The sequence below is a fragment of the Medicago truncatula genome, chromosome 4 (assembly GCF_003473485.1).
Source record: "Medicago truncatula cultivar Jemalong A17 chromosome 4, MtrunA17r5.0-ANR, whole genome shotgun sequence".
Lineage (NCBI taxonomy): Eukaryota > Viridiplantae > Streptophyta > Magnoliopsida > Fabales > Fabaceae > Medicago > Medicago truncatula.
Window position 1 is genome coordinate 20,854,561 of NC_053045.1, and position 12,218 is coordinate 20,866,778.

General features: G+C 33.3%; 1 non-coding gene across 2 annotated transcripts; it reads left to right on the plus strand.

Moving 5' to 3' along the window:
• Positions 1-7,371: 7,371 nt before the first annotated feature.
• LOC25480897 (uncharacterized) lies at positions 7,372-10,713 on the plus strand. Of its 2 annotated transcripts, none has more exons than XR_005645957.1 (6): positions 7,372-7,597; positions 8,508-8,587; positions 9,528-9,613; positions 9,714-9,801; positions 9,925-10,022; positions 10,367-10,713. It is a non-coding gene; the product is annotated as an uncharacterized protein (transcript). The 2 variants fall into 2 exon arrangements; XR_005645956.1 differs by having other exon boundaries at positions 7,373-7,597; positions 8,487-8,587.
• The last annotated feature ends 1,505 nt before the right edge of the window (positions 10,714-12,218 follow it).

The following is a 12,218-nucleotide window of genomic DNA, read 5'->3' on the forward strand; positions in this document are numbered from 1 at the left end:
CAACAAATGGTAATTAAAACCAACAACAACGACTCATGCAACAACTCGACACCACCGCTAAGAATCATGCAAGACATGACAACTCCACTAAGACTCCTCAACAAATGCAACTATGCATGTGGTACCATAATCAGGGCCGTGACCCACACCGCTGTCGAATGGTTAAAGCATTCTCATCAGGACATAAGTCCTCACCGCTCAACACCGCTTTGAACAACTAGTGTTCCACCGCTTTGAACGACAAGGCGTTCCAGAGCCGAAGCTCTCCCACTTTTATGCTTATGCAACTGACTCCACTTGTGTATATCTACATACAACTCAACAACATCAACGACAACTACTACTCATCAATGCATATATGTAAATATGACTTCACCTCGACAATCCAATTAATAATACTTCAACCTTTGAAAAGAATTCAGCAACATGTATAATTTATTTAAATATAAATATACATCACAGTCAACAATAATCCATCATAATTGATCCAACGATTCCAGAAAATACACAATTTATCATAATCAACTAATGCATCAAGTTCATTCAACATAGTATATGTACGCTTGGTTTCATACTCAATCATCTCCAAATTCACTAAACTCAACAACGGCAACATCAACGACAACGTAGACAACGACAACTGTGTATAAATAATTATGACTTACTCCACAACTTGGTCAACATCAACAACTTAAGACTCCAATACTTTGGAACGACATCTTACATCTTAAACCGACACATGCAGCTTAATCAATTTACAACAGCAACATAGGCAGCACATAAACATCTCAAGATATAACAATACCAAATGATAATCAACATCAACTTAAAACATCTTATATAATCCACATAATGCATATACAAATATATCTCATTACTAACAACATCAAATCATATTATATATGACTCACTGAAAGGCTATACCTTTATAAACAACTTCCATTCCTACCCCAAGGACCAACTCATCAGACGCTTTATACAACGTTATTTCTTTCCTAAAAACATCTCTAGATGGTTAGGATAAAGTCCCTACACTTAGGAAGATGTTTGGAAGCATTTGGAGTGAAGAAAATTGCATTTTTAACGTTTCTTGGGTGACAGAATCGTGGCACGTTGGTCTCCCATCGTGGCACGATTTTTCCAGATTCGACAGACGACTTCAGATTTTCAACCTTCACGTTTTCGCACATAAAAATCAAACTGTTAACCCGTTTTCAATGCCGTTTTTGCCTAAACGCTGACACTTAGCTCTATCATAATCTACAGAAAAATTCAAGTTTCAACCACCCAAAAATCGATTTCCAAAACCTCACATAATCGCTTATTTGCAAAACGTTTAGACACCGACTTTTCAAGGGAAAATCCCAATTTTCATTAACCCAACCCCAAAACTGATTGGAACATTAGACAATGAATAACCTATAATCAGAACACCATCTGTACACAAATTCTATGAATTTTCTAGTGAATTAACAACTAATTATAAATCTCAAACCCTAATTCCCAACTAATTATAATTCTCAAACCACAACATGTCAAACTCAATTCCAGAATTTACATACACTATAATTATTGAAAGTTAGCCTCACCCTTACCTTGAATTTATGAATCAAACTCTACCAAAAATCTGATTCTCTTCACTTGACTCTTCTCCTAGCTTTCTCTTGGTTTTTCTCCCAAAAACTGTTTGTACGTGAAACTGCTTCTGACCAATTCTAATTTTCCACTTTTCTTTTCTAAACCTAATTCCACTTCTTCTACTTCCACTTAATCCCACACAACTCTCTTTATTTCTAAATCAGCCCCTTGAACTCCAAATATTCTAAATTCCCACTTATTCTATTAAATAGTAAAATAACTCATTTAATAAAATATAACACACCACATAATAATATAAAATCATATATAAAAAGACTTTAAATCAACCAATAATAATTAAATAAAATTTGGGGCGTTACAACTCTCCCGAACTTAAAGAATTTTCGTCCTCAAAAATATTACCTCATGAGAACAACTCTGGATAAGACTCCTCTACACAACAAACAATAATCAGGACAACAACAAGACAGTATTAACTGTCACACGACACTACGCGGCTCGACACGACTCTACTACTTGGCCGGACGGACCGACCTGCTCTGATACCAATTGTAACACCCCGTTATCCCAACATAAAAATTTCATAAATCAATCAGAGTAAAACACCTTAGACGGAATGTTACACTTCTTTTCATAAAAATCATAAATGGAATAATTAGATAATTATCCTTCAAATTTCAACAACGTAATAATTAAAACTTTGCAGCGGAATTAATTCAACGACAATAAGAGCTTCAACAACATGTTCCAAAATTGACACATAAAGGAATGATAAACATAGCAACAATTTCCCATCCCGTTATGTATCAGAGCCCTAAGACACTTGAGCCACCACTCCTACTAATCTTTAATACCTGCAAGTTACCCATACGAAGAGCAACATTTTTAAGCAGAAGGGATGAGATTCACAATCAATAATAATAATATATAATTCATCAAATGCATCTAACAACTTAAACTCCATCGGTTAGTAATAATAATTCCTTTAACGACTCCTAAACCATATCATGTACTCATCATATCCACTGTCATAACTCGATATCATAAACAACATCATAACGGCATCATTTAGCATCATAATCAACATCTTAATCATAATCATATAACATCATACTCATAATTCGTATACAACATGACAACTTCATAATCAATGACATAAACAACGTACCAACATCATATTCATAGTTCATATACAACATAACAACATCATTAATTCGTATTAACATTCTCCACCAAGCACCTCATTAACAACTCATGAATAGAGGACAACTTAGCAACTATACGTAACATCATCATTTCATAATAATAATTATTCATCAAACATTCCATTAGCAATTCATGAATAAAAGACAACTTATCAACTTAACATAACCATCATCAAGTACATTTAACAACTCATAGATAACATCACATAATCGTGATCACAACATTCATAATCATCATCATGTAACATCCTAACAACCTCATATTCAACACCATAAACAGTCATCATAACATTATAATCAATATCATAATAATATAAACAACAACAAATATTCAACAATAATGTTCTTACTTCTTTAACTTTAGTATCACTTGCTAATTCAACCAACAACGACGACAACACAAGATTCAACAACAACGACAACAACTTAATTAACAACAACAACAACAAATCTCTCAAGAACAATGACAACTACAATTATCCAATATATCTACATATTTCATAATCAACAATATCATCCATAATAGATATCTAATTCATCAATTAAATCTAACACCCTGTCATAATAATAGTTCATCAATATATAAGTATATCATCATTAACAACATCAACAACAAATGGTAATTAAAACCAACAACAACGACTCATGCAACAACTCGACACCACCGCTAAGACTCATGCAAGACATGACAACTCCACTAAGACTCCTCAACAAATGCAACTATGCATGTGGTACCATAATCAGGGCCGTGACCTACACCGCTGTCGAATGGTTAAAGCATTCTCATCAGGACATAAGTCCTCACCCCTCAACACCGCTTTGAACAACTAGTGTTCCACCGCTTTGAACGACAAGGCGTTCCAGAGCCGAAGCTCTCCCACTTTTATGCTTATCCAACTGACTCCACTTGTGTATATCTACATACAACTCAACAACATCAACGACAACTACTACTCATCAATGCATATATGTAAATATGACTTCACCTCGACAATCCAATTAATAATACTTCAACATTTGAAAAGAATTCAGCAACATGTATAATTTATTTAAATATAAATATACATCACAGTCAACAATAATCCATCATAATTGATCCAACGATTCCAGAAAATACACAATTTATTATAATCAACTAATGCTTCAAGTTCATTCAACATAGTATATGTATGCTTGGTTTCATACTCAATCATCTCCAAATTCACTAAACTCAACAACGACAACATCAACGACAACGTAGACAACGACAACTGTGTATAAATAATTATGACTTACTCCACAACTTGGTCAACATCAACAACTTAAGACTCCAATACTTTGGAACGACATCTTACATCTTAAACCGACACATGCAGCTTAATCAATTTACAACAGCAACATAGGCAGCACATAAACATCTCAAGATATAACAATACCAAATGATAATCAACATCAACTTAAAACATCTTATATAATCCACATAATGCATATACAAATATATCTCATTACTAACAACATCAAATCATATTATATCTGACTCATTGAAAGGCTATACCTTTATAAACAACTTTCATTCCTACCCCAAGGACCAACTCATCGAACGCTTTATACAACGTTATTTCTTTCCTTAAAACATCTCTAGATGGTTAGGATAAAGTCCCTACACTTAGAAAGAAGTTTGGAAGCATTTGGAGTGAAGAAAATTGCATTTTTAACGTTTCTTGGGTGACAGAATCGTGGCACGTTGGTCTCCCATCGTGGCACGATTTTTCCAGATTCGACAGACGACTTCAGATTTTCAACCTTCACGTTTTCGCACATAAAAATCAAACCGTTAACCCATTTTCGATTCAGTTTTCGCCTAAATGCACCTGACACTTAGCTCTATCATAATCTACAGAAAAATTCAAGTTTCAACCACCCAAAAATCGATTTCCAAAACCTCACATAATCGCTTATTTGCAAAACGTTTAGACACCGACTTTTCAAGGGAAAATCCCAATTTTCATTAACCCAACCCCAAAACTGATTGGAACATTAGACTATGAATAACCTATAATCAGAACACCATTTGTACACAAATTCTATGAATTTTCTAGTGAATTAACAACTAATTATAAATCTCAAACCCTAATTCCCAACTAATTATAATTCTCAAACCACAACATGTCAAACTCAATTCCAGAATTTACATACACTATAATTATTGAAAGTTAGCCTCACCCTTACCTTGAATTGATGAATCAAACTCTACCAAAAATCTGATTCTCTTCACTTGGCTCTTCTCCTAGCTTTCTCTTGGTTTTTCTCCCAAAAACTGTTTGTACGTGAAACTGCTTCTGACCAATTCTAATTTTCCACTTTTCTTTTCTAAACCTAATTCCACTTCTTCTACTTCCACTTAATCCCACACTACTCTCTTTATTTCTAAATCAGCCCCTTGAACTCCAAATATTCTAAATTCCCACTTATTCTATTAAATAGTAAAATAACTCATTTAATAAAATATAACACACCACATAATCCACATAATAATATAAAATCATATATAAAAAGACTTTAAATCAACCAATAATAATTAAATAAAATTTGGGGCGTTACAGAATTCAAAGAGGAGGGAATCAAGTAGTCCCCAACAACAACCCGAATTTCGTTAGATTTATTTTAATTCATCTTATGTGTGTTTATATGTGCTTGTTTGTGATTAATTGCCTCTGTGTGTATTTTGGTTGGGATTAGTAGAATTCGGTATTAGAAGGGCATTTTGGTCATTTTCTGAGCAGAAATAAATTAGTAATTTCACTATGAGTATTATTTTTACTGTTTAAGTGGGAACCATTATTTTACTAAGTTACTAGTGGGTTGTGGTAATTAGTTATGAGCCGATAATTATTCGATAACTTTTAACTGTAAGTGAATAGATACGTTGTGAATTAGTCTTGAGCCCATTAAGACATTTTCAGGGTTAAACCCTATTGTGTAGAGCCTATATAATATCTAGTCTTTAGAGGAAATAGGGTTACACATTCATTTAATAAGATTTTGAGAGAGGTAGAGAGAGAAAGTCCAAGAGGAAGAGAAAAAGGGTTAGAAGAGGAAAGCTTGAAGAATCTAGAAGGGGGTAGAGATTCAAGGAGCTAAATTGAAGATAAGGCTAGGTTGTGATTCAATTTAGGTAAGGGGGGGGGATATATTTCATTCATAATCTTTAAGTTATAATCTCTTTTCAACTTATATTCAAAAGTCCTTATTTGTGAAAAGTGATTAATTGTGAATTTAAATGTTGAAATTGGTGCTTGTGTTTTGATGTAATGTTTGGGTATGTGAGTTTGATGATAATTAAGTTGTTGAAGATGAAATTACATGTTCAATATATATATACATACACACACACATGTTGATGAAGTCATGGTTTATTGATGTTGTTGTTGTGAGATGTTTTTGTTGTTGCTCTATACCATGGGTATCGATAACCATGGAGTTTAATGTGAATTTGAGTTGTTCTTAACAGTTTTATGAAAAATGGGTCAAATGGTGATTTGTGATGGAATGATGTTTTGATTCAAGTTTCATACGGAATTGAGTGCCTTTTTATGTTTATAAACGTTTAGACAAACTTTGGGAACAAATTTGGGTGTTTGGTGTCACACCCTATTTCTATTAAAGCGATAAAACACGTGAATAAAGCATATATTTGATGAGATAAAACCGCAAGTGCACGGTCTTACCGAAGTAGTATGAAAAGAGTATCGTTCCGACAGGGAGTAGTTTAATTCAATTAACCTTTGATTATGATTAGAGGAGAAAAGAGTTGTAAGTTAGGGTTTTCAAGCGATTGAAAGATAATAATAATAAAAGGAGCCTTGGGATCGTTGGTTCATCTAAATGACAAGTCCTTCACAAACCAAACTATAAGCTTATAACTTTATGTTAGACCTAATTTCTCGAGACAGTTTCTCTTTTGTTCCTCTAGCAACCAAGCCTATTTCGCTGACTTGATTACTATTAGATTTTGGTTCCTCTAACAACCAAGCCTATTTCGCTGACTTGATCATTATTAGTTCCCTTGAAGATCGAAACTATATGTCTCAAAGATTGCAAAGACTATTTCGCTGCCTTTCCAATCCTTGTCTAACTTCACTTGTTCGAATATCAAAGCTCCACTTTCGTTTTATGAATTGATATTTGAGATGATGGATAAACAATTATCAAACCCTCCACTTTCGTTTCCACAGTTTGATAATGGTTGATCCAATTTAAAGCGGTGAATTTAGATAAGAAATTAGGGTTACATAAGATTAAGGCTTGGCTTGATTAGGATTATGTCATTTAGACTTATCCAACAATCCCAAGACAAAGAGAAGTCTACTCACTCATCACTACAAGAAATTTGTGATTTTCCTACAAAAATTACCTAGGGAATTACCGAGGAAATTACCGACGGAAATTCGTCGGAAAGCAGATGTCAGGCAAAAGGGGTCCCACATTCAAAGAAAAGACTTGAAACAGAGGACGTGGCGCTATGTGGTTGGTTGTAGTTACCGAGAATTTATTTCCTCGGAAAGCCTGGGGTCCATACGCTAAACTAAAACAAATGGTATATGCATATGTTGGTAAAACGTGTTACTTCTCTCCCCTCTCACCCCCAGTGTTCTCCCTCTTTCATGAAAACCTAAATCCCAAAATCCCCAAATTTCTTCTCCATTCAACGATCTCTCCATCTCACCGTCGTTGCTCTCAACCCAGTTCTATCGTTGACCGCCGATACCATCTTCCTCTGCATCTTTCGTTTGGGATTTGACTTTGCTTCATAGGTAAACTCATCTCTTTTGCTGATGTGTTAGTTTGTTCTTCTTTTTGGTGATTTTGTGGGGCTGATTATTGGGTTTCTGCTTATTAGTGCTCTACTTTACGATTTTCATACTGGGTTTCTGCTTAATAGTGCTCAAGTTCATACCTTTCTTACTGTGTCGATGCTTATTTTTGCAATAGTTTTCATTTTATTGCTGGGTCTATGTTTAATAATGATCAAGTTTAGGTTTTTCTTGTTGGGTCTTTGCTTGACAATGTTTAAGTGTAAAATTGTGATGTGCATTTAATCTGGTCCTGTTCATTGAATGAATCTTGCTCTGGACATGAATATGTGTTGGCTCTGTACATGAATATGTGTTATGATTCTTCTAAGTTCTAATTTGATTTTTGTATTAATATCCTTCGGTTAATTGAATCATGGCAAATGGGTTTAGTTATGAGAAAGAGGGGTTCTATGCAAATGGGTTCTGTTAATATGCTTATTTTGTTTTGGTAATTGAATCATGGCAAATAGGTTCCGTTGTTGGGTTTCTCACTTCTTAGTTCTGTTAATTGATCATGGCATGTTTGTCAGTCTGCAAGCTACAACCTGAATCATCTGCCTTCTGATTTTGTTAATTGATCTTTCAACTCTAGTAAGTCATCACTAGTTTGGATTCTATAGATCATTTATCACAGATTAAAATCGAATTGATCTTTCACAAAAAAAAAAATTTAAAAAAACTATTTGAGCATTGTGAAAATGAATGGTTAGTGTGATCTTAGTATTGCTCATTTTTTATGATATGTTCTTTGTTATCTTGTACGTACCATGATCATAGTATTGCCCATTTTTTATGATCTTAGTATTGCTCTTTTATTTTATTTTATGTTTTTTTGGTAAATTTCTAGATTTGTATTATGCATTCTCAGTTCTAAGTTCTATGCAATTGGTTTTGCTATTGGGTTTCGCCGTCGTTTGCACTTCAACTCTCCTACTCAACTTTCTCAAGGTAAAATTTATTCATATGAATCTTTGTTATCGGTATAGAAGAATAAGGAAATTACTCTTTAGGATTTTTGATATCGATATGCCTGATAACAAATTTTCACTGCTAGATATGCTACTCTGAATATTAGTCACATCTTTTCCATACATTATGCCTTGATTCCCACTGTCATTACTACTAACTATGCTGCTGCTGTTGCTGCTATTCTTCTACTTCTTTAACATCTTCGTCTTCTCATTATCTAAGTGATGTAACCTTCTAGGATTGAATATGAAACTTTTACTTGTTCTTATCTTTTAAATGTAAAGGAAAATTACTTGAAATAGAAAGGGGATTTATACGATCTTTGTTGAATGTTGTTTTTGGATTGTTTTCTCATAAGATTTTTGGGTTTATGATTCATGTTTATCATAAGTTTTGTTAAGTTTTCTTGTAACTTTAATTGATGACCATATGCTAGATGCTTTTGTTCACACATTTTGCAGATGGGAAACAACTGTTTCATGGTGATAACAGTAAAACCTACTAAACTACTATTACTTAATCCTCACCTCACCTACATTGCTCTCCTTGTGTTTGTAGTCTTGCCCTTTAGGAATAATGGTGTTTTTCGTTGCTACCACTATGACAAATGAGAAAATAATGCTCGGTAGTTACTAATTTATTTATTGTAACTTTTTATAAAATTATAGTGAGTCATTTGAGCTTATCCTCGGTATGTTCAGGCTCCCTTCATAACTCATTGCAGCTAGCATATAATTTAGTTATACTGATGAAAGTTTTTTTTGTAAAATATAGTTTTTTTTTTAGAAAATTGAGCTTTGCTGAGTTTGAAGGAAGAATTGATAGAAATAGAGATGTTTGTGGCCTTTCCTTAGACAAGGAACCCATGTTGTGATAGTAAAGTTCTAATCAATGTGATTTGGGTACTTTCATAATGCAGGAACCCATGTTGCATATTCCACATATGAAAATTATCAGCTGGCCAATGCATTAAACCTTGAGGACGCAATTAATGATCTCCCACTAGTATGTTGATTTTGTTCACTGATACATTGTGAATATAGTTTGTTTGATTCTTATAAAATTTTGATTCGACTTCTTTACTAGGTTTTCTTTTATCAAACAGGTTGAAAATGATGATAGCGATGATGAAAGGAGCTATGGGACTACTCCTCGTACTTATTTTCAAAAATATATCAGATTAAAGAGAAGCGGTAAGTTTTGTATTGATTTTTGAGTTTTGAAGTAGTCTTGGTTGTTTGCATTTTTAGTGTGTGAATCATATGGTGTTTGAATTAAATGTATTTTGATTTATCTAATTTAAACTATGTTTATAGGAACTTGGATCAACTTGAGGTGTTATCGAAGAAATAGAAGAAGCTTAATCAAAGACTATAAGAGTCGAGGCGTCTTCACAATCCATTGCTGCAACTAGGTTATCTGGTTGTGTTTTTCAATTTTAATTATTTATATAAGTATTGTATGATTCTGTTTTTAGCTATCAATGAACTTTGGATGACATATATTCAAGGTTATTATCTTTTTACCTCCGCTTCTTCAGCCATGTTTGATTGATGCTCATATCCGTACTTTGAAAGTTTCCTCCATAATACATATTATGTTCCTACTATTTTCTTAGTCATTACTTGACACATATATATATCTTATAGGCTAATATTACTATGTCAATTGTGTCCTGCAAATTTAATTATGTATTGACATGAGACTCTCTAGTCATTCCTATTATATTAATTTTTGTTTATTGTATAATCATACCAGGGATGTCTGGGCAAGACAATGATAAGGGTAAGGTTCATGTTGTAGAGGACGACGACAACATTGCACCAATTTAAATTGAGTTTGGGTGAAGCTGTTGCTGTACTGGTGTTTTATCTGTGTTATTGTAGTGTTGTTGGTGTTCTCTAGGCGATTTTTGGTGCATTTAGGTAGAAGCTTTGGAGCTGGTTTTTTTCCTGCTGTGTTTAGGATCCTGGGAATTATTAAATTTGAAATATGGGATTTTTTTATATATATATATATTACTTTCCTAGGAAAAGTTTCCTCGGAAACAATTATTAAAATAATAATAAAGTTTCCTAGGTAATTCCTCGGAAAACATGTGTCAATTGTGTCAGACTGTGCAAAAGCTAATTTCGTCGGTATTTCGTCGGAAAGCACATTTCCTCGGAAATTCCTAGGAATAGACCCAAAATTTCCTATAAAATTGTTCCTCGCTAATTTCTTCGGAAATCAATTTTTCCGACGAAAATGGTCTGTTTTCCTAGGAATTTTTTCCTAGGTAATTCGATGATTTCTTGTAGTGCATGTTCATCGTAGACAAGGGGAAGAAGAGAGAAAGCATAAAAGTAAATGATAAGAAAATAAAGGAAAAGGAAAGAACTTTTATTAGAAAAGCAATTGTCACTTATTGAATTCCAAGAAAAGATGAATATTTGTGATGGATAGCTACTCTATTTATAGCATACATTCGACTTAAAATCTAAGCAATTACATTACTGGAATGTTCCACAAGAAACTGCAGGCTAAAATAGAGTAGCTTAAAATCTAAGCAAAAGCAGCAAAAGTGACTCTGGAGGGTGGCACGGCTGTGCCAATGTTAGCACGGGCCGTGCCAAGCTTCTGACTTTGGGGAGACGTATTTTTGTCTCTGAATCTTCGTATTTTCGTACTAAATCAGCTCCAAGTTCCTTTCTTTTGCTCCAAGACTCAATCCATCAAATATTCGTTCCTGAAATATAATAAAATGCAATTTGTAGTAAACTAACTCAAAAAGGAAATAATACTAATATAAAATAAATTAAAATCTATTTAAAACTAAACTAAATAACATATAAAAATAGATATTAAATGACTCATCAATATTCAAGAAATAGACGCTACGTCTTCAACAAATAACATCAACATGCATATATAAAAATTCCTCAATAGCCGCAGCGGATATAAATCATACATCTCCAAAGTATACATGCCATGAGATCAATATGCATCATCACAAAAATCCTCCAAATCCCGACATATGGGTAAAATCTCAATAATAAATAAATCCAACAAAGACATAAAGACTAATGCCTAATTAGAGCCTAATCTAAGACTCAAAGAAACGATAATGGAGATTAGCTCCCGCTATCCAAAAGCAAACTACTCCTACAATCCGTCTACCCATTCATACAAACAGGTAGGCGGTCAAAACCACTAGGGGTTAGTTTTACATCAATCATAATCAACATAAACAAACATAACATTCAAGGATTTCATGCATAACATATATATATATATATATATATATATATATATATATATCCCTCCTAGAATACTAGCACCACATGATTATTATTGTAACACCCTATTTAATTATTTGATTATTTTATTGAGTTTAGAGTCCAGTTTTATGACTTATGTGATTTATATGATTTTTATGATGTGTTGTGATTTATTAAGTGACTTATTTTATTATTTAATAGAATAAGATTTGAAAATAAAATAAGATTAAGTTGTGTGGATTGTTTTGGAATTTGGAAGAATTTAGGGGAATAAGTGGAAATAAGATAAAGAGGGATGAGGAATAATTAGGAGAAACCTAAGTCAGAATAGTTTTTACGTGAAACAAGTT